A 21345-nucleotide genomic window follows, 5' to 3' on the forward strand; every position below is an offset into this window, starting at 1 on the left:
GAAATGCACTCGAGACTTTTTTTCTTTCGTTTCTGCGCTCATTTTTGCATTTTTTTTTTCATTAGCTCTACGGAGGAACAAAGTGAAATCGAGCGCAAAGGTTGACGGGTGCGATCATACCAGCACTAATGCACCGGATCCCATCAGAACTCCGAAGTTAAGCGTGCTTGGGCGAGAGTAGTACTAGGATGGGTGACCTCCTGGGAAGTCCTCGTGTTGCACCCCTCCTTTTTAATTTTTTTTTGCTGCTCGGGAAACTGTCCGACGTTGGACGGGAATCCCATCGATACGGTTAATGTTTTGGGCACGTGCTCACTCGCAAAAGGCGTAAGGTTCGTTGTGAAATGCACTCGAGACTTTTTTTCTTTCGTTTCTGCGCTCATTTTTGCATTTTTTTTTTCATTAGCTCTACGGAGGAACAAAGTGAAATCGAGCGCAAAGGTTGACGGGTGCGATCATACCAGCACTAATGCACCGGATCCCATCAGAACTCCGAAGTTAAGCGTGCTTGGGCGAGAGTAGTACTAGGATGGGTGACCTCCTGGGAAGTCCTCGTGTTGCACCCCTCCTTTTTAATTTTTTTTTGCTGCTCGGGAAACTGTCCGACGTTGGACGGGAATCCCATCGATACGGTTAATGTTTTGGGCACGTGCTCACTCGCAAAAGGCGTAAGGTTCGTTGTGAAATGCACTCGAGACTTTTTTTCTTTCGTTTCTGCGCTCATTTTTGCATTTTTTTTTCATTAGCTCTACGGAGGAACAAAGTGAAATCGAGCGCAAAGGTTGACGGGTGCGATCATACCAGCACTAATGCACCGGATCCCATCAGAACTCCGAAGTTAAGCGTGCTTGGGCGAGAGTAGTACTAGGATGGGTGACCTCCTGGGAAGTCCTCGTGTTGCACCCCTCCTTTTTAATTTTTTTTTGCTGCTCGGGAAACTGTCCGACGTTGGACGGGAATCCCATCGATACGGTTAATGTTTTGGGCACGTGCTCACTCGCAAAAGGCGTAAGGTTCGTTGTGAAATGCACTCGAGACTTTTTTTCTTTCGTTTCTGCGCTCATTTTTGCATTTTTTTTTTCATTAGCTCTACGGAGGAACAAAGTGAATCGAGCGCAAAGGTTGACGGGTGCGATCATACCAGCACTAATGCACCGGATCCCATCAGAACTCCGAAGTTAAGCGTGCTTGGGCGAGAGTAGTACTAGGATGGGTGACCTCCTGGGAAGTCCTCGTGTTGCACCCCTCCTTTTTAATTTTTTTTTGCTGCTCGGGAAACTGTCCGACGTTGGACGGGAATCCCATCGATACGGTTAATGTTTTGGGCACGTGCTCACTCGCAAAAGGCGTAAGGTTCGTTGTGAAATGCACTCGAGACTTTTTTTCTTTCGTTTCTGCGCTCATTTTTGCATTTTTTTTTTCATTAGCTCTACGGAGGAACAAAGTGAAATCGAGCGCAAAGGTTGACGGGTGCGATCATACCAGCACTAATGCACCGGATCCCATCAGAACTCCGAAGTTAAGCGTGCTTGGGCGAGAGTAGTACTAGGATGGGTGACCTCCTGGGAAGTCCTCGTGTTGCACCCCTCCTTTTTAATTTTTTTTTGCTGCTCGGGAAACTGTCCGACGTTGGACGGGAATCCCATCGATACGGTTAATGTTTTGGGCACGTGCTCACTCGCAAAAGGCGTAAGGTTCGTTGTGAAATGCACTCGAGACTTTTTTTCTTTCGTTTCTGCGCTCATTTTTGCATTTTTTTTTCATTAGCTCTACGGAGGAACAAAGTGAAATCGAGCGCAAAGGTTGACGGGTGCGATCATACCAGCACTAATGCACCGGATCCCATCAGAACTCCGAAGTTAAGCGTGCTTGGGCGAGAGTAGTACTAGGATGGGTGACCTCCTGGGAAGTCCTCGTGTTGCACCCCTCCTTTTTAATTTTTTTTTGCTGCTCGGGAAACTGTCCGACGTTGGACGGGAATCCCATCGATACGGTTAATGTTTTGGGCACGTGCTCACTCGCAAAAGGCGTAAGGTTCGTTGTGAAATGCACTCGAGACTTTTTTTCTTTCGTTTCTGCGCTCATTTTTGCATTTTTTTTTTCATTAGCTCTACGGAGGAACAAAGTGAAATCGAGCGCAAAGGTTGACGGGTGCGATCATACCAGCACTAATGCACCGGATCCCATCAGAACTCCGAAGTTAAGCGTGCTTGGGCGAGAGTAGTACTAGGATGGGTGACCTCCTGGGAAGTCCTCGTGTTGCACCCCTCCTTTTTAATTTTTTTTTGCTGCTCGGGAAACTGTCCGACGTTGGACGGGAATCCCATCGATACGGTTAATGTTTTGGGCACGTGCTCACTCGCAAAAGGCGTAAGGTTCGTTGTGAAATGCACTCGAGACTTTTTTTCTTTCGTTTCTGCGCTCATTTTTGCATTTTTTTTTCATTAGCTCTACGGAGGAACAAAGTGAAATCGAGCGCAAAGGTTGACGGGTGCGATCATACCAGCACTAATGCACCGGATCCCATCAGAACTCCGAAGTTAAGCGTGCTTGGGCGAGAGTAGAGTAGTACTAGGATGGGTGACCTCCTGGGAAGTCCTCGTGTTGCACCCCTCCTTTTTAATTTTTTTTTGCTGCTCGGGAAACTGTCCGACGTTGGACGGGAATCCCATCGATACGGTTAATGTTTTGGGCACGTGCTCACTCGCAAAAGGCGTAAGGTTCGTTGTGAAATGCACTCGAGACTTTTTTTCTTTCGTTTCTGCGCTCATTTTTGCATTTTTTTTTTCATTAGCTCTACGGAGGAACAAAGTGAAATCGAGCGCAAAGGTTGACGGGTGCGATCATACCAGCACTAATGCACCGGATCCCATCAGAACTCCGAAGTTAAGCGTGCTTGGGCGAGAGTAGTACTAGGATGGGTGACCTCCTGGGAAGTCCTCGTGTTGCACCCCTCCTTTTTAATTTTTTTTTGCTGCTCGGGAAACTGTCCGACGTTGGACGGGAATCCCATCGATACGGTTAATGTTTTGGGCACGTGCTCACTCGCAAAAGGCGTAAGGTTCGTTGTGAAATGCACTCGAGACTTTTTTTCTTTCGTTTCTGCGCTCATTTTTGCATTTTTTTTTCATTAGCTCTACGGAGGAACAAAGTGAAATCGAGCGCAAAGGTTGACGGGTGCGATCATACCAGCACTAATGCACCGGATCCCATCAGAACTCCGAAGTTAAGCGTGCTTGGGCGAGAGTAGTACTAGGATGGGTGACCTCCTGGGAAGTCCTCGTGTTGCACCCCTCCTTTTTAATTTTTTTTTGCTGCTCGGGAAACTGTCCGACGTTGGACGGGAATCCCATCGATACGGTTAATGTTTTGGGCACGTGCTCACTCGCAAAAGGCGTAAGGTTCGTTGTGAAATGCACTCGAGACTTTTTTTCTTTCGTTTCTGCGCTCATTTTTGCATTTTTTTTTCATTAGCTCTACGGAGGAACAAAGTGAAATCGAGCGCAAAGGTTGACGGGTGCGATCATACCAGCACTAATGCACCGGATCCCATCAGAACTCCGAAGTTAAGCGTGCTTGGGCGAGAGAGTAGTACTAGGATGGGTGACCTCCTGGGAAGTCCTCGTGTTGCACCCCTCCTTTTTAATTTTTTTTTGCTGCTCGGGAAACTGTCCGACGTTGCACGGGAATCCCATCGATACGGTTAATGTTTTGGGCACGTGCTCACTCGCAAAAGGCGTAAGGTTCGTTGTGAAATGCACTCGAGACTTTTTTTCTTTCGTTTCTGCGCTCATTTTTGCATTTTTTTTTCATTAGCTCTACGGAGGAACAAAGTGAAATCGAGCGCAAAGGTTGACGGGTGCGATCATACCAGCACTAATGCACCGGATCCCATCAGAACTCCGAAGTTAAGCGTGCTTGGGCGAGAGTAGTACTAGGATGGGTGACCTCCTGGGAAGTCCTCGTGTTGCACCCCTCCTTTTTAATTTTTTTTTGCTGCTCGGGAAACTGTCCGACGTTGGACGGGAATCCCATCGATACGGTTAATGTTTTGGGCACGTGCTCACTCGCAAAAGGCGTAAGGTTCGTTGTGAAATGCACTCGAGACTTTTTTTCTTTCGTTTCTGCGCTCATTTTTGCATTTTTTTTTCATTAGCTCTACGGAGGAACAAAGTGAAATCGAGCGCAAAGGTTGACGGGTGCGATCATACCAGCACTAATGCACCGGATCCCATCAGAACTCCGAAGTTAAGCGTGCTTGGGCGAGAGTAGTACTAGGATGGGTGACCTCCTGGGAAGTCCTCGTGTTGCACCCCTCCTTTTTAATTTTTTTTTGCTGCTCGGGAAACTGTCCGACGTTGGACGGGAATCCCATCGATACGGTTAATGTTTTGGGCACGTGCTCACTCGCAAAAGGCGTAAGGTTCGTTGTGAAATGCACTCGAGACTTTTTTTCTTTCGTTTCTGCGCTCATTTTTGCATTTTTTTTTCATTAGCTCTACGGAGGAACAAAGTGAAATCGAGCGCAAAGGTTGACGGGTGCGATCATACCAGCACTAATGCACCGGATCCCATCAGAACTCCGAAGTTAAGCGTGCTTGGGCGAGAGTAGTACTAGGATGGGTGACCTCCTGGGAAGTCCTCGTGTTGCACCCCTCCTTTTTAATTTTTTTTTGCTGCTCGGGAAACTGTCCGACGTTGGACGGGAATCCCATCGATACGGTTAATGTTTTGGGCACGTGCTCACTCGCAAAAGGCGTAAGGTTCGTTGTGAAATGCACTCGAGACTTTTTTTCTTTCGTTTCTGCGCTCATTTTTGCATTTTTTTTTTCATTAGCTCTACGGAGGAACAAAGTGAAATCGAGCGCAAAGGTTGACGGGTGCGATCATACCAGCACTAATGCACCGGATCCCATCAGAACTCCGAAGTTAAGCGTGCTTGGGCGAGAGTAGTACTAGGATGGGTGACCTCCTGGGAAGTCCTCGTGTTGCACCCCTCCTTTTTAATTTTTTTTTGCTGCTCGGGAAACTGTCCGACGTTGGACGGGAATCCCATCGATACGGTTAATGTTTTGGGCACGTGCTCACTCGCAAAAGGCGTAAGGTTCGTTGTGAAATGCACTCGAGACTTTTTTTCTTTCGTTTCTGCGCTCATTTTTGCATTTTTTTTTCATTAGCTCTACGGAGGAACAAAGTGAAATCGAGCGCAAAGGTTGACGGGTGCGATCATACCAGCACTAATGCACCGGATCCCATCAGAACTCCGAAGTTAAGCGTGCTTGGGCGAGAGTAGTACTAGGATGGGTGACCTCCTGGGAAGTCCTCGTGTTGCACCCCTCCTTTTTAATTTTTTTTTGCTGCTCGGGAAACTGTCCGACGTTGGACGGGAATCCCATCGATACGGTTAATGTTTTGGGCACGTGCTCACTCGCAAAAGGCGTAAGGTTCGTTGTGAAATGCACTCGAGACTTTTTTTCTTTCGTTTCTGCGCTCATTTTTGCATTTTTTTTTCATTAGCTCTACGGAGGAACAAAGTGAAATCGAGCGCAAAGGTTGACGGGTGCGATCATACCAGCACTAATGCACCGGATCCCATCAGAACTCCGAAGTTAAGCGTGCTTGGGCGAGAGTAGTACTAGGATGGGTGACCTCCTGGGAAGTCCTCGTGTTGCACCCCTCCTTTTTAATTTTTTTTTGCTGCTCGGGAAACTGTCCGACGTTGGACGGGAATCCCATCGATACGGTTAATGTTTTGGGCACGTGCTCACTCGCAAAAGGCGTAAGGTTCGTTGTGAAATGCACTCGAGACTTTTTTTCTTTCGTTTCTGCGCTCATTTTTGCATTTTTTTTTTCATTAGCTCTACGGAGGAACAAAGTGAAATCGAGCGCAAAGGTTGACGGGTGCGATCATACCAGCACTAATGCACCGGATCCCATCAGAACTCCGAAGTTAAGCGTGCTTGGGCGAGAGTAGTACTAGGATGGGTGACCTCCTGGGAAGTCCTCGTGTTGCACCCCTCCTTTTTAATTTTTTTTTGCTGCTCGGGAAACTGTCCGACGTTGGACGGGAATCCCATCGATACGGTTAATGTTTTGGGCACGTGCTCACTCGCAAAAGGCGTAAGGTTCGTTGTGAAATGCACTCGAGACTTTTTTTCTTTCGTTTCTGCGCTCATTTTTGCATTTTTTTTTCATTAGCTCTACGGAGGAACAAAGTGAAATCGAGCGCAAAGGTTGACGGGTGCGATCATACCAGCACTAATGCACCGGATCCCATCAGAACTCCGAAGTTAAGCGTGCTTGGGCGAGAGTAGTACTAGGATGGGTGACCTCCTGGGAAGTCCTCGTGTTGCACCCCTCCTTTTTAATTTTTTTTTGCTGCTCGGGAAACTGTCCGACGTTGGACGGGAATCCCATCGATACGGTTAATGTTTTGGGCACGTGCTCACTCGCAAAAGGCGTAAGGTTCGTTGTGAAATGCACTCGAGACTTTTTTCTTTCGTTTCTGCGCTCATTTTTGCATTTTTTTTTCATTAGCTCTACGGAGGAACAAAGTGAAATCGAGCGCAAAGGTTGACGGGTGCGATCATACCAGCACTAATGCACCGGATCCCATCAGAACTCCGAAGTTAAGCGTGCTTGGGCGAGAGTAGTACTAGGATGGGTGACCTCCTGGGAAGTCCTCGTGTTGCACCCCTCCTTTTTAATTTTTTTTTGCTGCTCGGGAAACTGTCCGACGTTGGACGGGAATCCCATCGATACGGTTAATGTTTTGGGCACGTGCTCACTCGCAAAAGGCGTAAGGTTCGTTGTGAAATGCACTCGAGACTTTTTTTCTTTCGTTTCTGCGCTCATTTTTGCATTTTTTTTTTCATTAGCTCTACGGAGGAACAAAGTGAATCGAGCGCAAAGGTTGACGGGTGCGATCATACCAGCACTAATGCACCGGATCCCATCAGAACTCCGAAGTTAAGCGTGCTTGGGCGAGAGTAGTACTAGGATGGGTGACCTCCTGGGAAGTCCTCGTGTTGCACCCCTCCTTTTTAATTTTTTTTTGCTGCTCGGGAAACTGTCCGACGTTGGACGGGAATCCCATCGATACGGTTAATGTTTTGGGCACGTGCTCACTCGCAAAAGGCGTAAGGTTCGTTGTGAAATGCACTCGATACTTTTTTTCTTTCGTTTCTGCGCTCATTTTTGCATTTTTTTTTTGATTAGCTCTACGGAGGAACAAAGTGAAATCGAGCGCAAAGGTTGACGGGTGCGATCATACCAGCACTAATGCACCGGATCCCATCAGAACTCCGAAGTTAAGCGTGCTTGGGCGAGAGTAGTACTAGGATGGGTGACCTCATCGGAAGTCCTCGTGTTGCACCCCTCCTTTTTAATTTTTTTTGCTGCTCGGGAAACTGTCCGACGTTGGACGGGAATCCCATCGTTACGGTTAATGTTTTGGGCACGTGCTCACTCGCAAAAGGCGTAAGGTTCGTTGTGAAATGCACTCGAGACTTTTTTTCTTTCGTTTCTGCGCTCATTTTTGCATTTTTTTTTTCATTAGCTCTACGGAGGAACAAAGTGAAATCGAGCGCAAAGGTTGACGGGTGCGATCATACCAGCACTAATGCACCGGATCCCATCAGAACTCCGAAGTTAAGCGTGCTTGGGCGAGAGTAGTACTAGGATGGGTGACCTCCTGGGAAGTCCTCGTGTTGCACCCCTCCTTTTTAATTTTTTTTGCTGCTCGGGAAACTGTCCGACGTTGCACGGGAATCCCATCGATACGGTTAATGTTTTGGGCACGTGCTCACTCGCAAAAGGCGTAAGGTTCGTTGTGAAATGCACTCGAGACTTTTTTTCTTTCGTTTCTGCGCTCATTTTTGCATTTTTTTTTCATTAGCTCTACGGAGGAACAAAGTGAAATCGAGCGCAAAGGTTGACGGGTGCGATCATACCAGCACTAATGCACCGGATCCCATCAGAACTCCGAAGTTAAGCGTGCTTGGGCGAGAGTAGTACTAGGATGGGTGACCTCCTGGGAAGTCCTCGTGTTGCACCCCTCCTTTTTAATTTTTTTTTGCTGCTCGGGAAACTGTCCGACGTTGGACGGGAATCCCATCGATACGGTTAATGTTTTGGGCACGTGCTCACTCGCAAAAGGCGTAAGGTTCGTTGTGAAATGCACTCGAGACTTTTTTTCTTTCGTTTCTGCGCTCATTTTTGCATTTTTTTTTCATTAGCTCTACGGAGGAACAAAGTGAAATCGAGCGCAAAGGTTGACGGGTGCGATCATACCAGCACTAATGCACCGGATCCCATCAGAACTCCGAAGTTAAGCGTGCTTGGGCGAGAGTAGTACTAGGATGGGTGACCTCCTGGGAAGTCCTCGTGTTGCACCCCTCCTTTTTAATTTTTTTTTGCTGCTCGGGAAACTGTCCGACGTTGGACGGGAATCCCATCGTTACGGTTAATGTTTTGGGCACGTGCTCACTCGCAAAAGGCGTAAGGTTCGTTGTGAAATGCACTCGAGACTTTTTTTCTTTCGTTTCTGCGCTCATTTTTGCATTTTTTTTTCATTAGCTCTACGGAGGAACAAAGTGAATTCGAGCGCAAAGGTTGACGGGTGCGATCATACCAGCACTAATGCACCGGATCCCATCAGAACTCCGAAGTTAAGCGTGCTTGGGCGAGAGTAGTACTAGGATGGGTGACCTCCTGGGAAGTCCTCGTGTTGCACCCCTCCTTTTTAATTTTTTTTTGCTGCTCGGGAAACTGTCCGACGTTGGACGGGAATCCCATCGATACGGTTAATGTTTTGGGCACGTGCTCACTCGCAAAAGGCGTAAGGTTCGTTGTGAAATGCACTCGAGACTTTTTTCTTTCGTTTCTGCGCTCATTTTTGCATTTTTTTTTCATTAGCTCTACGGAGGAACAAAGTGAAATCGAGCGCAAAGGTTGACGGGTGCGATCATACCAGCACTAATGCACCGGATCCCATCAGAACTCCGAAGTTAAGCGTGCTTGGGCGAGAGTAGTACTAGGATGGGTGACCTCCTGGGAAGTCCTCGTGTTGCACCCCTCCTTTTTAATTTTTTTTTGCTGCTCGGGAAACTGTCCGACGTTGGACGGGAATCCCATCGATACGGTTAATGTTTTGGGCACGTGCTCACTCGCAAAAGGCGTAAGGTTCGTTGTGAAATGCACTCGAGACTTTTTTTTTTTCGTTTCTGCGCTCATTTTTGCATTTTTTTTTCATTAGCTCTACGGAGGAACAAAGTGAATTCGAGCGCAAAGGTTGACGGGTGCGATCATACCAGCACTAATGCACCGGATCCCATCAGAACTCCGAAGTTAAGCGTGCTTGGGCGAGAGTAGTACTAGGATGGGTGACCTCCTGGGAAGTCCTCGTGTTGCACCCCTCCTTTTTAATTTTTTTTTGCTGCTCGGGAAACTGTCCGACGTTGGACGGGAATCCCATCGATACGGTTAATGTTTTGGGCACGTGCTCACTCGCAAAAGGCGTAAGGTTCGTTGTGAAATGCACTCGAGACTTTTTTTCTTTCGTTTCTGCGCTCATTTTTGCATTTTTTTTTCATTAGCTCTACGGAGGAACAAAGTGAAATCGAGCGCAAAGGTTGACGGGTGCGATCATACCAGCACTAATGCACCGGATCCCATCAGAACTCCGAAGTTAAGCGTGCTTGGGCGAGAGTAGTACTAGGATGGGTGACCTCCTGGGAAGTCCTCGTGTTGCACCCCTCCTTTTTAATTTTTTTTTGCTGCTCGGGAAACTGTCCGACGTTGGACGGGAATCCCATCGTTACGGTTAATGTTTTGGGCACGTGCTCACTCGCAAAAGGCGTAAGGTTCGTTGTGAAATGCACTCGAGACTTTTTTTCTTTCGTTTCTGCGCTCATTTTTGCATTTTTTTTTCATTAGCTCTACGGAGGAACAAAGTGAAATCGAGCGCAAAGGTTGACGGGTGCGATCATACCAGCACTAATGCACCGGATCCCATCAGAACTCCGAAGTTAAGCGTGCTTGGGCGAGAGTAGTAGTACTAGGATGGGTGACCTCCTGGGAAGTCCTCGTGTTGCACCCCTCCTTTTTAATTTTTTTTTGCTGCTCGGGAAACTGTCCGACGTTGGACGGGAATCCCATCGTTACGGTTAATGTTTTGGGCACGTGCTCACTCGCAAAAGGCGTAAGGTTCGTTGTGAAATGCACTCGAGACTTTTTTCTTTCGTTTCTGCGCTTTTTTGCATTTTTTTTTTCATTAGCTCTACGGAGGAACAAAGTGAATTCGAGCGCAAAGGTTGACGGGTGCGATCATACCAGCACTAATGCACCGGATCCCATCAGAACTCCGAAGTTAAGCGTGCTTGGGCGAGAGTAGTACTAGGATGGGTGACCTCCTGGGAAGTCCTCGTGTTGCACCCCTCCTTTTTAATTTTTTTTGCTGCTCGGGAAACTGTCCGACGTTGGACGGGAATCCCATCGTTACGGTTAATGTTTTGGGCACGTGCTCACTCGCAAAAGGCGTAAGGTTCGTTGTGAAATGCACTCGAGACTTTTTTTCTTTCGTTTCTGCGCTCATTTTTGCATTTTTTTTTCATTAGCTCTACGGAGGAACAAAGTGAATTCGAGCGCAAAGGTTGACGGGTGCGATCATACCAGCACTAATGCACCGGATCCCATCAGAACTCCGAAGTTAAGCGTGCTTGGGCGAGAGTAGTACTAGGATGGGTGACCTCCTGGGAAGTCCTCGTGTTGCACCCCTCCTTTTTAATTTTTTTTTGCTGCTCGGGAAACTGTCCGACGTTGGACGGGAATCCCATCGTTACGGTTAATGTTTTGGGCACGTGCTCACTCGCAAAAGGCGTAAGGTTCGTTGTGAAATGCACTCGAGACTTTTTTTCTTTCGTTTCTGCGCTCATTTTTGCATTTTTTTTTCATTAGCTCTACGGAGGAACAAAGTGAATTCGAGCGCAAAGGTTGACGGGTGCGATCATACCAGCACTAATGCACCGGATCCCATCAGAACTCCGAAGTTAAGCGTGCTTGGGCGAGAGTAGTACTAGGATGGGTGACCTCCTGGGAAGTCCTCGTGTTGCACCCCTCCTTTTTAATTTTTTTTTGCTGCTCGGGAAACTGTCCGACGTTGGACGGGAATCCCATCGTTACGGTTAATGTTTTGGGCACGTGCTCACTCGCAAAAGGCGTAAGGTTCGTTGTGAAATGCACTCGATACTTTTTTCTTTCGTTTCTGCGCTCATTTTTGCATTTTTTTTTCATTAGCTCTACGGAGGAACAAAGTGAATTCGAGCGCAAAGGTTGACGGGTGCGATCATACCAGCACTAATGCACCGGATCCCATCAGAACTCCGAAGTTAAGCGTGCTTGGGCGAGAGTAGTACTAGGATGGGTGACCTCCTGGGAAGTCCTCGTGTTGCACCCCTCCTTTTTAATTTTTTTTTGCTGCTCGGGAAACTGTCCGACGTTGGACGGGAATCCCATCGTTACGGTTAATGTTTTGGGCACGTGCTCACTCGCAAAAGGCGTAAGGTTCGTTGTGAAATGCACTCGATACTTTTTTCTTTCGTTTCTGCGCTCATTTTTGCATTTTTTTTTCATTAGCTCTACGGAGGAACAAAGTGAATTCGAGCGCAAAGGTTGACGGGTGCGATCATACCAGCACTAATGCACCGGATCCCATCAGAACTCCGAAGTTAAGCGTGCTTGGGCGAGAGTAGTACTAGGATGGGTGACCTCCTGGGAAGTCCTCGTGTTGCACCCCTCCTTTTTAATTTTTTTTGCTGCTCGGGAAACTGTCCGACGTTGGACGGGAATCCCATCGATACGGTTAATGTTTTGGGCACGTGCTCACTCGCAAAAGGCGTAAGGTTCGTTGTGAAATACACTCGATACTTTTTTCTTTCGTTTCTGCGCTCATTTTTGCATTTTTTTTTCATTAGCTCTACGGAGGAACAAAGTGAATTCGAGCGCAAAGGTTGACAGGTGCGATCATACCAGCACTAATGCACCGGATCCCATCAGAACTCCGAAGTTAAGCGTGCTTAGGCGAGAGTAGTACTAGGATGGGTGACCTCCTGGGAAGTCCTCGTGTTGCACCCCTCCTTTTTAATTTTTTTTGGCTGCTCGGGAAACTGTCCGACGTTGGACGGGAATCCCATCGATACGGTTAATGTTTTGGGCACGTGCTCACTCGCAAAAGGCGTAAGGTTCGTTGTGAAATGCACTCGATACTTTTTTTCTTTCGTTTCTGTGCTCATTTTTGCATTTTTTTTTCATTAGCTCTACGGAGGAACAAAGTGAATTCGAGCGCAAAGGTTGACGGGTGCGATCATACCAGCACTAATGCACCGGATCCCATCAGAACTCCGAAGTTAAGCGTGCTTGGGCGAGAGTAGTAGTACTAGGATGGGTGACCTCCTGGGAAGTCCTCGTGTTGCACCCCTCCTTTTTAATTTTTTTTTGCTGCTCGGGAAACTGTCCGACGTTGGACGGGAATCCCATCGTTACGGTTAATGTTTTGGGCACGTGCTCACTCGCAAAAGGCGTAAGGTTCGTTGTGAAATGCACTCGAGACTTTTTTTCTTTCGTTTCTGCGCTCATTTTTGCATTTTTTTTTCATTAGCTCTACGGAGGAACAAAGTGAATTCGAGCGCAAAGGTTGACGGGTGCGATCATACCAGCACTAATGCACCGGATCCCATCAGAACTCCGAAGTTAAGCGTGCTTGGGCGAGAGTAGTACTAGGATGGGTGACCTCCTGGGAAGTCCTCGTGTTGCACCCCTCCTTTTTAATTTTTTTTTGCTGCTCGGGAAACTGTCCGACGTTGGACGGGAATCCCATCGTTACGGTTAATGTTTTGGGCACGTGCTCACTCGCAAAAGGCGTAAGGTTCGTTGTGAAATGCACTCGATACTTTTTTCTTTCGTTTCTGCGCTCATTTTTGCATTTTTTTTTCATTAGCTCTACGGAGGAACAAAGTGAATTCGAGCGCAAAGGTTGACGGGTGCGATCATACCAGCACTAATGCACCGGATCCCATCAGAACTCCGAAGTTAAGCGTGCTTGGGCGAGAGTAGTACTAGGATGGGTGACCTCCTGGGAAGTCCTCGTGTTGCACCCCTCCTTTTTAATTTTTTTTTGCTGCTCGGGAAACTGTCCGACGTTGGACGGGAATCCCATCGTTACGGTTAATGTTTTGGGCACGTGCTCACTCGCAAAAGGCGTAAGGTTCGTTGTGAAATGCACTCGAGACTTTTTTTCTTTCGTTTCTGCGCTCATTTTTGCATTTTTTTTTTCATTAGCTCTACGGAGGAACAAAGTGAATTCGAGCGCAAAGGTTGACGGGTGCGATCATACCAGCACTAATGCACCGGATCCCATCAGAACTCCGAAGTTAAGCGTGCTTGGGCGAGAGTAGTACTAGGATGGGTGACCTCCTGGGAAGTCCTCGTGTTGCACCCCTCCTTTTTAATTTTTTTTTGCTGCTCGGGAAACTGTCCGACGTTGGACGGGAATCCCATCGTTACGGTTAATGTTTTGGGCACGTGCTCACTCGCAAAAGGCGTAAGGTTCGTTGTGAAATGCACTCGAGACTTTTTTTCTTTCGTTTCTGCGCTCATTTTTGCATTTTTTTTCATTAGCTCTACGGAGGAACAAAGTGAATTCGAGCGCAAAGGTTGACGGGTGCGATCATACCAGCACTAATGCACCGGATCCCATCAGAACTCCGAAGTTAAGCGTGCTTGGGCGAGAGTAGTACTAGGATGGGTGACCTCCTGGGAAGTCCTCGTGTTGCACCCCTCCTTTTTAATTTTTTTTGCTGCTCGGGAAACTGTCCGACGTTGGACGGGAATCCCATCGTTACGGTTAATGTTTTGGGCACGTGCTCACTCGCAAAAGGCGTAAGGTTCGTTGTGAAATGCACTCGAGACTTTTTTTCTTTCGTTTCTGCGCTCATTTTTGCATTTTTTTTTCATTAGCTCTACGGAGGAACAAAGTGAATCGAGCGCAAAGGTTGACGGGTGCGATCATACCAGCACTAATGCACCGGATCCCATCAGAACTCCGAAGTTAAGCGTGCTTGGGCGAGAGAGAGTAGTACTAGGATGGGTGACCTCCTGGGAAGTCCTCGTGTTGCACCCCTCCTTTTTAATTTTTTTTTGCTGCTCGGGAAACTGTCCGACGTTGGACGGGAATCCCATCGTTACGGTTAATGTTTTGGGCACGTGCTCACTCGCAAAAGGCGTAAGGTTCGTTGTGAAATGCACTCGAGACTTTTTTTCTTTCGTTTCTGCGCTCATTTTTGCATTTTTTTTTCATTAGCTCTACGGAGGAACAAAGTGAATTCGAGCGCAAAGGTTGACGGGTGCGATCATACCAGCACTAATGCACCGGATCCCATCAGAACTCCGAAGTTAAGCGTGCTTGGGCGAGAGTAGTACTAGGATGGGTGACCTCCTGGGAAGTCCTCGTGTTGCACCCCTCCTTTTTAATTTTTTTTTGCTGCTCGGGAAACTGTCCGACGTTGGACGGGAATCCCATCGTACGGTTAATGTTTTGGGCACGTGCTCACTCGCAAAAGGCGTAAGGTTCGTTGTGAAATGCACTCGATACTTTTTTTCTTTCGTTTCTGCGCTCATTTTTGCATTTTTTTTTCATTAGCTCTACGGAGGAACAAAGTGAATTCGAGCGCAAAGGTTGACGGGTGCGATCATACCAGCACTAATGCACCGGATCCCATCAGAACTCCGAAGTTAAGCGTGCTTGGGCGAGAGTAGTACTAGGATGGGTGACCTCCTGGGAAGTCCTCGTGTTGCACCCCTCCTTTTTAATTTTTTTTTGCTGCTCGGGAAACTGTCCGACGTTGGACGGGAATCCCATCGTTACGGTTAATGTTTTGGGCACGTGCTCACTCGCAAAAGGCGTAAGGTTCGTTGTGAAATGCACTCGATACTTTTTTCTTTCGTTTCTGCGCTCATTTTTGCATTTTTTTTTTCATTAGCTCTACGGAGGAACAAAGTGAATTCGAGCGCAAAGGTTGACGGGTGCGATCATACCAGCACTAATGCACCGGATCCCATCAGAACTCCGAAGTTAAGCGTGCTTGGGCGAGAGTAGTACTAGGATGGGTGACCTCCTGGGAAGTCCTCGTGTTGCACCCCTCCTTTTTAATTTTTTTTTGCTGCTCGGGAAACTGTCCGACGTTGGACGGGAATCCCATCGTTACGGTTAATGTTTTGGGCACGTGCTCACTCGCAAAAGGCGTAAGGTTCGTTGTGAAATGCACTCGAGACTTTTTTTCTTTCGTTTCTGCGCTCATTTTTGCATTTTTTTTTCATTAGCTCTACGGAGGAACAAAGTGAATTCGAGCGCAAAGGTTGACGGGTGCGATCATACCAGCACTAATGCACCGGATCCCATCAGAACTCCGAAGTTAAGCGTGCTTGGGCGAGAGAGTAGTACTAGGATGGGTGACCTCCTGGGAAGTCCTCGTGTTGCACCCCTCCTTTTTAATTTTTTTTTGCTGCTCGGGAAACTGTCCGACGTTGGACGGGAATCCCATCGTTACGGTTAATGTTTTGGGCACGTGCTCACTCGCAAAAGGCGTAAGGTTCGTTGTGAAATGCACTCGATACTTTTTTTCTTTCGTTTCTGCGCTCATTTTTGCATTTTTTTTTCATTAGCTCTACGGAGGAACAAAGTGAAATCGAGCGCAAAGGTTGACGGGTGCGATCATACCAGCACTAATGCACCGGATCCCATCAGAACTCCGAAGTTAAGCGTGCTTGGGAGAGAGTAGTACAAGGATGGGTGACCTCCTGGGAAGTCCTAGTGTTGCACCCCTCCTTTTTAATTTTTTTTTGCTGCTCGGGAAACTGTCCGACGTTGGACGGGAATCCCATCGTTACGGTTAATGTTTTGGGCACGTGCTCACTCGCAAAAGGCGTAAGGTTCGTTGTGAAATGCACTCGATACTTTTTTCTTTCGTTTCTGCGCTCATTTTTGCATTTTTTTTTCATTAGCTCTACGGAGGAACAAAGTGAAATCGAGCGCAAAGGTTGACGGGTGCGATCATACCAGCACTAATGCACCGGATCCCATCAGAACTCCGAAGTTAAGCGTGCTTGGGCGAGAGTAGTACTAGGATGGGTGACCTCCTGGGAAGTCCTCGTGTTGCACCCCTCCTTTTTAATTTTTTTTTGCTGCTCGGGAAACTGTCCGACGTTGGACGGGAATCCCATCGTTACGGTTAATGTTTTGGGCACGTGCTCACTCGCAAAAGGCGTAAGGTTCGTTGTGAAATGCACTCGAGACTTTTTTTCTTTCGTTTCTGCGCTCATTTTTGCATTTTTTTTTCATTAGCTCTACGGAGGAACAAAGTGAATTCGAGCGCAAAGGTTGACGGGTGCGATCATACCAGCACTAATGCACCGGATCCCATCAGAACTCCGAAGTTAAGCGTGCTTGGGCGAGAGAGTAGTACTAGGATGGGTGACCTCCTGGGAAGTCCTCGTGTTGCACCCCTCCTTTTTAATTTTTTTTTGCTGCTCGGGAAACTGTCCGACGTTGGACGGGAATCCCATCGTTACGGTTAATGTTTTGGGCACGTGCTCACTCGCAAAAGGCGTAAGGTTCGTTGTGAAATGCACTCGATACTTTTTTTCTTTCGTTTCTGCGCTCATTTTTGCATTTTTTTTTCATTAGCTCTACGGAGGAACAAAGTGAATTCGAGCGCAAAGGTTGACGGGTGCGATCATACCAGCACTAATGCACCGGATCCCATCAGAACTCCGAAGTTAAGCGTGCTTGGGCGAGAGTAGTACTAGGATGGGTGACCTCCTGGGAAGTCCTCGTGTTGCACCCCTCCTTTTTAATTTTTTTTTGCTGCTCGGGAAACTGTCCGACGTTGGACGGGAATCCCATCGTTACGGTTAATGTTTTGGGCACGTGCTCACTCGCAAAAGGCGTAAGGTTCGTTGTGAAATGCACTCGAGACTTTTTTTCTTTCGTTTCTGCGCTCATTTTTGCATTTTTTTTTCATTAGCTCTACGGAGGAACAAAGTGAATTCGAGCGCAAAGGTTGACGGGTGCGATCATACCAGCACTAATGCACCGGATCCCATCAGAACTCCGAAGTTAAGCGTGCTTGGGCGAGGAGAGTAGTACTAGGATGGGTGACCTCCTGGGAAGTCCTCGTGTTGCACCCCTCCTTTTTAATTTTTTTTTGCTGCTCGGGAAACTGTCCGACGTTGGACGGGAATCCCATCGTTACGGTTAATGTTTTGGGCACGTGCTCACTCGCAAAAGGCGTAAGGTTCGTTGTGAAATGCACTCGATACTTTTTTTCTTTCGTTTCTGCGCTCATTTTTGCATTTTTTTTCATTAGCTCTACGGAGGAACAAAGTGAATTCGAGCGCAAAGGTTGACGGGTGCGATCATACCAGCACTAATGCACCGGATCCCATCAGAACTCCGAAGTTAAGCGTGCTTGGGCGAGAGAGTAGTACTAGGATGGGTGACCTCCTGGGAAGTCCTCGTGTTGCACCCCTCCTTTTTAATTTTTTTTGCTGCTCGGGAAACTGTCCGACGTTGGACGGGAATCCCATCGTTACGGTTAATGTTTTGGGCACGTGCTCACTCGCAAAAGGCGTAAGGTTCGTTGTGAAATGCACTCGAGATTTTTTTCTTTCGTTTCTGCGCTCATTTTTGCATTTTTTTTTCATTAGCTCTACGGAGGAACAAAGTGAATTCGAGCGCAAAGGTTGACGGGTGCGATCATACCAGCACTAATGCACCGGATCCCATCAGAACTCCGAAGTTAAGCGTGCTTGGGCGAGAGTAGTAGTACTAGGATGGGTGACCTCCTGGGAAGTCCTCGTGTTGCACCCCTCCTTTTTAATTTTTTTTTGCTGCTCGGGAAACTGTCCGACGTTGGACGGGAATCCCATCGTTACGGTTAATGTTTTGGGCACGTGCTCACTCGCAAAAGGCGTAAGGTTCGTTGTGAAATGCACTCGATACTTTTTTTCTTTCGTTTCTGCGCTCATTTTTGCATTTTTTTTTCATTAGCTCTACGGAGGAACAAAGTGAATTCGAGCGCAAAGGTTGACGGGTGCGATCATACCAGCACTAATGCACCGGATCCCATCAGAACTCCGAAGTTAAGCGTGCTTGGGCGAGAGTAGTACTAGGATGGGTGACCTCCTGGGAAGTCCTCGTGTTGCACCCCTCCTTTTTAATTTTTTTTTGCTGCTCGGGAAACTGTCCGACGTTGGACGGGAATCCCATCGTTACGGTTAATGTTTTGGGCACGTGCTCACTCGCAAAAGGCGTAAGGTTCGTTGTGAAATGCACTCGAGACTTTTTTCTTTCGTTTCTGCGCTCATTTTTGCATTTTTTTTTCATTAGCTCTACGGAGGAACAAAGTGAATTCGAGCGCAAAGGTTGACGGGTGCGATCATACCAGCACTAATGCACCGGATCCCATCAGAACTCCGAAGTTAAGCGTGCTTGGGCGAGAGTAGTACTAGGATGGGTGACCTCCTGGGAAGTCCTCGTGTTGCACCCCTCCTTTTTAATTTTTTTTTGCTGCTCGGGAAACTGTCCGACGTTGGACGGGAATCCCATCGTTACGGTTAATGTTTTGGGCACGTGCTCACTCGCAAAAGGCGTAAGGTTCGTTGTGAAATGCACTCGATACTTTTTTTCTTTCGTTTCTGCGCTCATTTTTGCATTTTTTTTTCATTAGCTCTACGGAGGAACAAAGTGAATTCGAGCGCAAAGGTTGACGGGTGCGATCATACCAGCACTAATGCACCGGATCCCATCAGAACTCCGAAGTTAAGCGTGCTTGGGCGAGAGTAGTACTAGGATGGGTGACCTCCTGGGAAGTCCTCGTGTTGCACCCCTCCTTTTTAATTTTTTTTGCTGCTCGGGAAACTGTCCGACGTTGGACGGGAATCCCATCGTTACGGTTAATGTTTTGGGCACGTGCTCACTCGCAAAAGGCGTAAGGTTCGTTGTGAAATGCACTCGAGACTTTTTTCTTTCGTTTCTGCGCTCATTTTTGCATTTTTTTTTCATTAGCTCTACGGAGGAACAAAGTGAATTCGAGCGCAAAGGTTGACGGGTGCGATCATACCAGCACTAATGCACCGGATCCCATCAGAACTCCGAAGTTAAGCGTGCTTGGGCGAGAGAGGAGTAGTACTAGGATGGGTGACCTCCTGGGAAGTCCTCGTGTTGCACCCCTCCTTTTAATTTTTTTTTGCTGCTCGGGAAACTGTCCGACGTTGGACGGGAATCCCATCGTTACGGTTAATGTTTTGGGCACGTGCTCACTCGCAAAAGGCGTAAGGTTCGTTGTGAAATGCACTCGATACTTTTTTTCTTTCGTTTCTGCGCTCATTTTTGCATTTTTTTTTCATTAGCTCTACGGAGGAACAAAGTGAATTCGAGCGCAAAGGTTGACGGGTGCGATCATACCAGCACTAATGCACCGGATCCCATCAGAACTCCGAAGTTAAGCGTGCTTGGGCGAGAGTAGTACTAGGATGGGTGACCTCCTGGGAAGTCCTCGTGTTGCACCCCTCCTTTTTAATTTTTTTTGCTGCTCGGGAAACTGTCCGACGTTGGACGGGAATCCCATCGTTACGGTTAATGTTTTGGGCACGTGCTCACTCGCAAAAGGCGTAAGGTTCGTTGTGAAATGCACTCGAGACTTTTTTTCTTTCGTTTCTGCGCTCATTTTTGCATTTTTTTTTCATTAGCTCTACGGAGGAACAAAGTGAATTCGAGCGCAAAGGTTGACGGGTGCGATCATACCAGCACTAATGCACCGGATCCCATCAGAACTCCGAAGTTAAGCGTGCTTGGGCGAGAGTAGTACTAGGATGGGTGACCTCCTGGGAAGTCCTCGTGTTGCACCCCTCCTTTTTAATTTTTTTTTGCTGCTCGGGAAACTGTCCGACGTTGGACGGGAATCCCATCGTTACGGTTAATGTTTTGGGCACGTGCTCACTCGCAAAAGGCGTAAGGTTCGTTGTGTGAAATGCACTCGAGACTTTTTTCTTTCGTTTCTGCGCTCATTTTGCATTTTTTTTTCATTAGCTCTACGGAGGAACAAAGTGAATTCGAGCGCAAAGGTTGACGGGTGCGATCATACCAGCACTAATGCACCGGATCCCATCAGAACTCCGAAGTTAAGCGTGCTTGGGCGAGAGTAGTACTAGGATGGGTGACCTCCTGGGAAGTCCTCGTGTTGCACCCCTCCTTTTTAATTTTTTTTTGCTGCTCGGGAAACTGTCCGACGTTGGACGGGAATCCCATCGTTACGGTTAATGTTTTGGGCACGTGCTCACTCGCAAAAGGCGTAAGGTTCGTTGTGAAATGCACTCGAGACTTTTTTTCTTTCGTTTCTGCGCTCATTTTTGCATTTTTTTTTCATTAGCTCTACGGAGGAACAAAGTGAATTCGAGCGCAAAGGTTGACGGGTGCGATCATACCAGCACTAATGCACCGGATCCCATCAGAACTCCGAAGTTAAGCGTGCTTGGGCGAGAGTAGTACTAGGATGGGTGACCTCCTGGGAAGTCCTCGTGTTGCACCCCTCCTTTTTAATTTTTTTTGCTGCTCGGGAAACTGTCCGACGTTGGACGGGAATCCCATCGTTACGGTTAATGTTTTGGGCACGTGCTCACTCGCAAAAGGCGTAAGGTTCGTTGTGAAATGCACTCGATACTTTTTTTCTTTCGTTTCTGCGCTCATTTTTGCATTTTTTTTCATTAGCTCTACGGAGGAACAAAGTGAATTCGAGCGCAAAGGTTGACGGGTGCGATCATACCAGCACTAATGCACCGGATCCCATCAGAACTCCGAAGTTAAGCGTGCTTGGGCGAGAGAGTAGTACTAGGATGGGTGACCTCCTGGGAAGTCCTCGTGTTGCACCCCTCCTTTTTAATTTTTTTTTGCTGCTCGGGAAACTGTCCGACGTTGGACGGGAATCCCATCGTTACGGTTAATGTTTTGGGCACGTGCTCACTCGCAAAAGGCGTAAGGTTCGTTGTGAAATGCACTCGATACTTTTTTTCTTTCGTTTCTGCGCTCATTTTTGCATTTTTTTTTCATTAGCTCTACGGAGGAACAAAGTGAATTCGAGCGCAAAGGTTGACGGGTGCGATCATACCAGCACTAATGCACCGGATCCCATCAGAACCGAAGTTAAGCGTGCTTGGGCGAGAGTAGTACTAGGATGGGTGACCTCCTGGGAAGTCCTCGTGTTGCACCCCTCTTTTTAATTTTTTTTTGCTGCT

At 47.5% G+C, this 21345-nt stretch overlaps 63 non-coding genes across 63 annotated transcripts; all 63 read left to right on the forward strand.

Annotated features, from left to right (window-relative positions):
• Window positions 1-106: 106 nt before the first annotated feature.
• LOC116190485 lies at window positions 107-225 on the forward strand. Its single transcript, XR_004152684.1, has one exon. It is a non-coding gene; the product is annotated as a 5S ribosomal RNA (ribosomal RNA).
• A 222-nt stretch (window positions 226-447) lies between these two features.
• Window positions 448-566, forward strand: LOC116190486. Its single transcript, XR_004152685.1, has one exon. It is a non-coding gene; the product is annotated as a 5S ribosomal RNA (ribosomal RNA).
• A 221-nt stretch (window positions 567-787) lies between these two features.
• On the forward strand, window positions 788-906 carry LOC116190487. The gene has a single exon (XR_004152686.1). It is a non-coding gene; the product is annotated as a 5S ribosomal RNA (ribosomal RNA).
• A 221-nt stretch (window positions 907-1127) lies between these two features.
• LOC116190488 lies at window positions 1128-1246 on the forward strand. The gene has a single exon (XR_004152687.1). It is a non-coding gene; the product is annotated as a 5S ribosomal RNA (ribosomal RNA).
• A 222-nt stretch (window positions 1247-1468) lies between these two features.
• On the forward strand, window positions 1469-1587 carry LOC116190489. The gene has a single exon (XR_004152688.1). It is a non-coding gene; the product is annotated as a 5S ribosomal RNA (ribosomal RNA).
• A 221-nt stretch (window positions 1588-1808) lies between these two features.
• Window positions 1809-1927, forward strand: LOC116190490. The gene has a single exon (XR_004152689.1). It is a non-coding gene; the product is annotated as a 5S ribosomal RNA (ribosomal RNA).
• A 222-nt stretch (window positions 1928-2149) lies between these two features.
• Window positions 2150-2268, forward strand: LOC116190491. Its single transcript, XR_004152690.1, has one exon. It is a non-coding gene; the product is annotated as a 5S ribosomal RNA (ribosomal RNA).
• Window positions 2269-2489: 221 nt separating this feature from the next.
• Window positions 2490-2613, forward strand: LOC116190686. Its single transcript, XR_004152891.1, has one exon. It is a non-coding gene; the product is annotated as a 5S ribosomal RNA (ribosomal RNA).
• A 222-nt stretch (window positions 2614-2835) lies between these two features.
• Window positions 2836-2954, forward strand: LOC116190492. The gene has a single exon (XR_004152691.1). It is a non-coding gene; the product is annotated as a 5S ribosomal RNA (ribosomal RNA).
• Window positions 2955-3175: 221 nt separating this feature from the next.
• On the forward strand, window positions 3176-3294 carry LOC116190493. The gene has a single exon (XR_004152692.1). It is a non-coding gene; the product is annotated as a 5S ribosomal RNA (ribosomal RNA).
• A 221-nt stretch (window positions 3295-3515) lies between these two features.
• On the forward strand, window positions 3516-3636 carry LOC116190667. The gene has a single exon (XR_004152873.1). It is a non-coding gene; the product is annotated as a 5S ribosomal RNA (ribosomal RNA).
• A 221-nt stretch (window positions 3637-3857) lies between these two features.
• Window positions 3858-3976, forward strand: LOC116190495. Its single transcript, XR_004152694.1, has one exon. It is a non-coding gene; the product is annotated as a 5S ribosomal RNA (ribosomal RNA).
• Window positions 3977-4197: 221 nt separating this feature from the next.
• On the forward strand, window positions 4198-4316 carry LOC116190496. The gene has a single exon (XR_004152695.1). It is a non-coding gene; the product is annotated as a 5S ribosomal RNA (ribosomal RNA).
• Window positions 4317-4537: 221 nt separating this feature from the next.
• Window positions 4538-4656, forward strand: LOC116190497. The gene has a single exon (XR_004152696.1). It is a non-coding gene; the product is annotated as a 5S ribosomal RNA (ribosomal RNA).
• Window positions 4657-4878: 222 nt separating this feature from the next.
• Window positions 4879-4997, forward strand: LOC116190498. Its single transcript, XR_004152697.1, has one exon. It is a non-coding gene; the product is annotated as a 5S ribosomal RNA (ribosomal RNA).
• Window positions 4998-5218: 221 nt separating this feature from the next.
• Window positions 5219-5337, forward strand: LOC116190499. Its single transcript, XR_004152698.1, has one exon. It is a non-coding gene; the product is annotated as a 5S ribosomal RNA (ribosomal RNA).
• Window positions 5338-5558: 221 nt separating this feature from the next.
• Window positions 5559-5677, forward strand: LOC116190500. The gene has a single exon (XR_004152699.1). It is a non-coding gene; the product is annotated as a 5S ribosomal RNA (ribosomal RNA).
• A 222-nt stretch (window positions 5678-5899) lies between these two features.
• On the forward strand, window positions 5900-6018 carry LOC116190501. Its single transcript, XR_004152700.1, has one exon. It is a non-coding gene; the product is annotated as a 5S ribosomal RNA (ribosomal RNA).
• A 221-nt stretch (window positions 6019-6239) lies between these two features.
• On the forward strand, window positions 6240-6358 carry LOC116190502. The gene has a single exon (XR_004152701.1). It is a non-coding gene; the product is annotated as a 5S ribosomal RNA (ribosomal RNA).
• A 220-nt stretch (window positions 6359-6578) lies between these two features.
• Window positions 6579-6697, forward strand: LOC116190503. The gene has a single exon (XR_004152702.1). It is a non-coding gene; the product is annotated as a 5S ribosomal RNA (ribosomal RNA).
• Window positions 6698-6918: 221 nt separating this feature from the next.
• LOC116190504 lies at window positions 6919-7037 on the forward strand. The gene has a single exon (XR_004152703.1). It is a non-coding gene; the product is annotated as a 5S ribosomal RNA (ribosomal RNA).
• A 222-nt stretch (window positions 7038-7259) lies between these two features.
• LOC116190632 lies at window positions 7260-7378 on the forward strand. The gene has a single exon (XR_004152839.1). It is a non-coding gene; the product is annotated as a 5S ribosomal RNA (ribosomal RNA).
• Window positions 7379-7599: 221 nt separating this feature from the next.
• LOC116190506 lies at window positions 7600-7718 on the forward strand. Its single transcript, XR_004152705.1, has one exon. It is a non-coding gene; the product is annotated as a 5S ribosomal RNA (ribosomal RNA).
• A 220-nt stretch (window positions 7719-7938) lies between these two features.
• LOC116190507 lies at window positions 7939-8057 on the forward strand. The gene has a single exon (XR_004152706.1). It is a non-coding gene; the product is annotated as a 5S ribosomal RNA (ribosomal RNA).
• Window positions 8058-8278: 221 nt separating this feature from the next.
• LOC116190509 lies at window positions 8279-8397 on the forward strand. Its single transcript, XR_004152707.1, has one exon. It is a non-coding gene; the product is annotated as a 5S ribosomal RNA (ribosomal RNA).
• Window positions 8398-8618: 221 nt separating this feature from the next.
• LOC116190510 lies at window positions 8619-8737 on the forward strand. Its single transcript, XR_004152708.1, has one exon. It is a non-coding gene; the product is annotated as a 5S ribosomal RNA (ribosomal RNA).
• Window positions 8738-8957: 220 nt separating this feature from the next.
• On the forward strand, window positions 8958-9076 carry LOC116190511. The gene has a single exon (XR_004152709.1). It is a non-coding gene; the product is annotated as a 5S ribosomal RNA (ribosomal RNA).
• Window positions 9077-9297: 221 nt separating this feature from the next.
• Window positions 9298-9416, forward strand: LOC116190512. The gene has a single exon (XR_004152710.1). It is a non-coding gene; the product is annotated as a 5S ribosomal RNA (ribosomal RNA).
• Window positions 9417-9637: 221 nt separating this feature from the next.
• On the forward strand, window positions 9638-9756 carry LOC116190513. Its single transcript, XR_004152711.1, has one exon. It is a non-coding gene; the product is annotated as a 5S ribosomal RNA (ribosomal RNA).
• A 221-nt stretch (window positions 9757-9977) lies between these two features.
• Window positions 9978-10099, forward strand: LOC116190660. Its single transcript, XR_004152866.1, has one exon. It is a non-coding gene; the product is annotated as a 5S ribosomal RNA (ribosomal RNA).
• Window positions 10100-10318: 219 nt separating this feature from the next.
• On the forward strand, window positions 10319-10437 carry LOC116190514. Its single transcript, XR_004152712.1, has one exon. It is a non-coding gene; the product is annotated as a 5S ribosomal RNA (ribosomal RNA).
• Window positions 10438-10657: 220 nt separating this feature from the next.
• LOC116190515 lies at window positions 10658-10776 on the forward strand. Its single transcript, XR_004152713.1, has one exon. It is a non-coding gene; the product is annotated as a 5S ribosomal RNA (ribosomal RNA).
• A 221-nt stretch (window positions 10777-10997) lies between these two features.
• Window positions 10998-11116, forward strand: LOC116190516. The gene has a single exon (XR_004152714.1). It is a non-coding gene; the product is annotated as a 5S ribosomal RNA (ribosomal RNA).
• A 220-nt stretch (window positions 11117-11336) lies between these two features.
• On the forward strand, window positions 11337-11455 carry LOC116190518. The gene has a single exon (XR_004152716.1). It is a non-coding gene; the product is annotated as a 5S ribosomal RNA (ribosomal RNA).
• Window positions 11456-11675: 220 nt separating this feature from the next.
• LOC116190519 lies at window positions 11676-11794 on the forward strand. The gene has a single exon (XR_004152717.1). It is a non-coding gene; the product is annotated as a 5S ribosomal RNA (ribosomal RNA).
• Window positions 11795-12013: 219 nt separating this feature from the next.
• On the forward strand, window positions 12014-12132 carry LOC116190665. The gene has a single exon (XR_004152871.1). It is a non-coding gene; the product is annotated as a 5S ribosomal RNA (ribosomal RNA).
• Window positions 12133-12353: 221 nt separating this feature from the next.
• LOC116190661 lies at window positions 12354-12475 on the forward strand. Its single transcript, XR_004152867.1, has one exon. It is a non-coding gene; the product is annotated as a 5S ribosomal RNA (ribosomal RNA).
• Window positions 12476-12696: 221 nt separating this feature from the next.
• LOC116190520 lies at window positions 12697-12815 on the forward strand. The gene has a single exon (XR_004152718.1). It is a non-coding gene; the product is annotated as a 5S ribosomal RNA (ribosomal RNA).
• Window positions 12816-13035: 220 nt separating this feature from the next.
• On the forward strand, window positions 13036-13154 carry LOC116190521. The gene has a single exon (XR_004152719.1). It is a non-coding gene; the product is annotated as a 5S ribosomal RNA (ribosomal RNA).
• Window positions 13155-13376: 222 nt separating this feature from the next.
• Window positions 13377-13495, forward strand: LOC116190522. Its single transcript, XR_004152720.1, has one exon. It is a non-coding gene; the product is annotated as a 5S ribosomal RNA (ribosomal RNA).
• A 220-nt stretch (window positions 13496-13715) lies between these two features.
• LOC116190523 lies at window positions 13716-13834 on the forward strand. The gene has a single exon (XR_004152721.1). It is a non-coding gene; the product is annotated as a 5S ribosomal RNA (ribosomal RNA).
• A 219-nt stretch (window positions 13835-14053) lies between these two features.
• Window positions 14054-14176, forward strand: LOC116190689. The gene has a single exon (XR_004152894.1). It is a non-coding gene; the product is annotated as a 5S ribosomal RNA (ribosomal RNA).
• A 221-nt stretch (window positions 14177-14397) lies between these two features.
• Window positions 14398-14516, forward strand: LOC116190524. The gene has a single exon (XR_004152722.1). It is a non-coding gene; the product is annotated as a 5S ribosomal RNA (ribosomal RNA).
• A 220-nt stretch (window positions 14517-14736) lies between these two features.
• LOC116190525 lies at window positions 14737-14855 on the forward strand. The gene has a single exon (XR_004152723.1). It is a non-coding gene; the product is annotated as a 5S ribosomal RNA (ribosomal RNA).
• Window positions 14856-15076: 221 nt separating this feature from the next.
• On the forward strand, window positions 15077-15195 carry LOC116190526. The gene has a single exon (XR_004152724.1). It is a non-coding gene; the product is annotated as a 5S ribosomal RNA (ribosomal RNA).
• Window positions 15196-15416: 221 nt separating this feature from the next.
• On the forward strand, window positions 15417-15537 carry LOC116190668. The gene has a single exon (XR_004152874.1). It is a non-coding gene; the product is annotated as a 5S ribosomal RNA (ribosomal RNA).
• Window positions 15538-15758: 221 nt separating this feature from the next.
• On the forward strand, window positions 15759-15877 carry LOC116190704. The gene has a single exon (XR_004152905.1). It is a non-coding gene; the product is annotated as a 5S ribosomal RNA (ribosomal RNA).
• A 220-nt stretch (window positions 15878-16097) lies between these two features.
• On the forward strand, window positions 16098-16216 carry LOC116190527. Its single transcript, XR_004152725.1, has one exon. It is a non-coding gene; the product is annotated as a 5S ribosomal RNA (ribosomal RNA).
• A 221-nt stretch (window positions 16217-16437) lies between these two features.
• LOC116190669 lies at window positions 16438-16558 on the forward strand. The gene has a single exon (XR_004152875.1). It is a non-coding gene; the product is annotated as a 5S ribosomal RNA (ribosomal RNA).
• Window positions 16559-16779: 221 nt separating this feature from the next.
• LOC116190529 lies at window positions 16780-16898 on the forward strand. The gene has a single exon (XR_004152727.1). It is a non-coding gene; the product is annotated as a 5S ribosomal RNA (ribosomal RNA).
• A 221-nt stretch (window positions 16899-17119) lies between these two features.
• Window positions 17120-17241, forward strand: LOC116190678. Its single transcript, XR_004152883.1, has one exon. It is a non-coding gene; the product is annotated as a 5S ribosomal RNA (ribosomal RNA).
• Window positions 17242-17461: 220 nt separating this feature from the next.
• LOC116190670 lies at window positions 17462-17582 on the forward strand. The gene has a single exon (XR_004152876.1). It is a non-coding gene; the product is annotated as a 5S ribosomal RNA (ribosomal RNA).
• A 219-nt stretch (window positions 17583-17801) lies between these two features.
• Window positions 17802-17923, forward strand: LOC116190662. The gene has a single exon (XR_004152868.1). It is a non-coding gene; the product is annotated as a 5S ribosomal RNA (ribosomal RNA).
• Window positions 17924-18144: 221 nt separating this feature from the next.
• Window positions 18145-18263, forward strand: LOC116190530. Its single transcript, XR_004152728.1, has one exon. It is a non-coding gene; the product is annotated as a 5S ribosomal RNA (ribosomal RNA).
• A 220-nt stretch (window positions 18264-18483) lies between these two features.
• LOC116190531 lies at window positions 18484-18602 on the forward strand. Its single transcript, XR_004152729.1, has one exon. It is a non-coding gene; the product is annotated as a 5S ribosomal RNA (ribosomal RNA).
• A 221-nt stretch (window positions 18603-18823) lies between these two features.
• On the forward strand, window positions 18824-18942 carry LOC116190532. Its single transcript, XR_004152730.1, has one exon. It is a non-coding gene; the product is annotated as a 5S ribosomal RNA (ribosomal RNA).
• A 219-nt stretch (window positions 18943-19161) lies between these two features.
• Window positions 19162-19285, forward strand: LOC116190694. Its single transcript, XR_004152899.1, has one exon. It is a non-coding gene; the product is annotated as a 5S ribosomal RNA (ribosomal RNA).
• A 220-nt stretch (window positions 19286-19505) lies between these two features.
• Window positions 19506-19624, forward strand: LOC116190533. The gene has a single exon (XR_004152731.1). It is a non-coding gene; the product is annotated as a 5S ribosomal RNA (ribosomal RNA).
• A 220-nt stretch (window positions 19625-19844) lies between these two features.
• On the forward strand, window positions 19845-19963 carry LOC116190534. Its single transcript, XR_004152732.1, has one exon. It is a non-coding gene; the product is annotated as a 5S ribosomal RNA (ribosomal RNA).
• Window positions 19964-20184: 221 nt separating this feature from the next.
• LOC116190535 lies at window positions 20185-20303 on the forward strand. Its single transcript, XR_004152733.1, has one exon. It is a non-coding gene; the product is annotated as a 5S ribosomal RNA (ribosomal RNA).
• A 221-nt stretch (window positions 20304-20524) lies between these two features.
• On the forward strand, window positions 20525-20643 carry LOC116190536. Its single transcript, XR_004152734.1, has one exon. It is a non-coding gene; the product is annotated as a 5S ribosomal RNA (ribosomal RNA).
• Window positions 20644-20862: 219 nt separating this feature from the next.
• Window positions 20863-20983, forward strand: LOC116190671. The gene has a single exon (XR_004152877.1). It is a non-coding gene; the product is annotated as a 5S ribosomal RNA (ribosomal RNA).
• A 221-nt stretch (window positions 20984-21204) lies between these two features.
• LOC116190702 lies at window positions 21205-21321 on the forward strand. The gene has a single exon (XR_004152904.1). It is a non-coding gene; the product is annotated as a 5S ribosomal RNA (ribosomal RNA).
• Window positions 21322-21345: the final 24 nt, after the last annotated feature.

The sequence above is a fragment of the Punica granatum genome, unplaced genomic scaffold (genome assembly GCF_007655135.1).
Source record: "Punica granatum isolate Tunisia-2019 unplaced genomic scaffold, ASM765513v2 Contig00480, whole genome shotgun sequence".
Lineage (NCBI taxonomy): Eukaryota > Viridiplantae > Streptophyta > Magnoliopsida > Myrtales > Lythraceae > Punica > Punica granatum.